We start from the raw sequence: 2,182 nt of genomic DNA on the forward strand, positions 1-2,182 counted from the left end.
ATGAATGCAAAGAAAATAGACTACAATAGTTTGTTTGGTGATTCATTTTATTCTTTTGGGTATGAATCTATTGAAGATAATGTTGTGAAATCCAAAGATGCACTGGGAGAAATGAAAGATCATTTTTTTTACATATTTGATGATGCCCCAATTCTTGATAGAGTTAGAACAACTTTTTGTGATAAATTCAATCCCATGATGAATGAGTTCTCTCTATTTGGTAATGTGAAACATGATTTTTATGGTTAATAGGAAGGAGCACGTCATTGTAGACAATAGTCAGGAGGCTAATGAAGAATTTCCTAAACATTGTTCTCCCCAATTGGAGACCTTTCTTGATTTGAAAGATGATATAGGAAAACCATTTGAAGATGGATAATGCTATGATGAGCTTTGGTTGTTTAGGACAAAAATGTTGGGTTGCCAAATTTTTGTATACTATGAGCTTGAGCTTCAATAGTGAAGAGATCACCATTAGACAGTGGTATGAAGTTGCTTCATTAAAGCACAACTTGCTGCTATGGAAGGGTTCTTACTTCTCCTAGCTGGTAAATGGAATCATGTGAGTAGGTAGGTTCTTGTGGTAGGTTCTCCTCCTACCTTTGTATATATTGTAAATATTTTGTTGGTGTGCATAGTGTTAGTTGGAATAGTGTACAAGCGTCAAGCTTGTTGGTAGTTTAGTGTTTTCCTAGTTGACTTTTCCTTGCTCCCCTTTGCCCTTATGCAAGAAACTCCCAGTTTTCCTTTTCTTGGTGACTCTATCGCCCAATGGATAAGGTACTTATCTTTTGTTAGAGATTGTTGGAGTTCTCTATTTTTGAGTAAAAAATAGTCCCATGATTAGAGCCCCTGTTGGTACCCATATAGACCTAGTCATTAAACTTTTAGTATGGAGTCTTAAACCTCTTTGAAAGGTTCAAAATAGTTCAAAGTGGTTCGATTTGATTGGAATAGGTTCAGTGTTTCTTTTTTTTGAAGTGGTTCATCTTATAGGTTCATTGGTTGTTAATATTGAAGTGTAGCTTCTAGTTTCTAGCCTAAGTTCAAGTTCAATGGTTCAAAATTTAGAATTCAGAGGTACCAAGTCAGCTTCAATGCCACAAGGTTATTACAATTGCAATCTAAAGCCAAAGTTCTAGTTTAAATTCAAAGTTACCATAGGCATGAGAATCCAAGTCCAAATGTGAAGTTCCAAATCATTTTCTACTCGATACATGAAAAGTTCAAGAGGCCCCCGAAAATGAATGGAAATGATGTGATCCCAGGGTTGTTGGTATTGGCACCTTGAATCTTATTGCAAAAAAAAAAGATCTTCATGCCTCCATATTGAAATATGGGTGATGTGTCCATTAGACAGTATGAATTCAAAAAATATCAATATGAAAATACCAAACATATGCATGACAACCATATAAGAAATGATGCAAGGGTCAGCTTCTCAAGTCAAACATCAGAGAATTCATATAACTGAAATGAGATAGAATTTATGAATCTCTATACATTCTTAGCATCAAAAGCTAAGCATGATAAGTGTACATGGTATTATCTCTTTAAGTTTATTTATTGTTTTTCACATCACCCCTTGCCCAATGAGTCATGGGCCACGACATATGAGGAGAACTACAAATAGGAATTTGGCAAAGTCATGGGTTAGTTGAAACAAGTTTGGATCTAGTTCGGAATGAAGAAATCATGCCATGTTCCTCCCTTATCCAGTCAATGTGTTATGATACTAGATACTCATGTCTTGTACCACAATCACCATGGGCAGTCTTAGTTTTAAAGTTGGCATAAAAGAGAGTTATTGAATTGACATTAAAGGTTGGTGGTTACTCAAGATTGTCACGTGTCAATCTAGAGTATCACAACACAACTATGTGTTAGAAAATGAGACTAAAGTAGATGTGAGGATAGTCAATAGGCGTCGAAACTATTTTACAAAATGTTTGTACCATCACAATAGGCACCTTGTACGATTGACACATTGTATAGAGGCACTATGAACTGCTGATCATGATGGCTATGGACATATGTGTCATCTTCGTGGGTAAGTTGTGGACCTCCATTCAAGAGAAGGGACGCAATAACACATACTGAGGATCAAGCCCAATGAGAGGTCACCCTGCTAATAATTCAATTTATCAAACAGTCGTGGCCAAGAATCCAATTTAGGAAGAAA

Source organism: Cupressus sempervirens, chromosome 6, assembly GCF_028749045.1.
Source record: "Cupressus sempervirens isolate cs-2001-9-10 chromosome 6, ASM2874904v1, whole genome shotgun sequence".
In the NCBI taxonomy this organism is placed as follows: domain Eukaryota; kingdom Viridiplantae; phylum Streptophyta; class Pinopsida; order Cupressales; family Cupressaceae; genus Cupressus; species Cupressus sempervirens.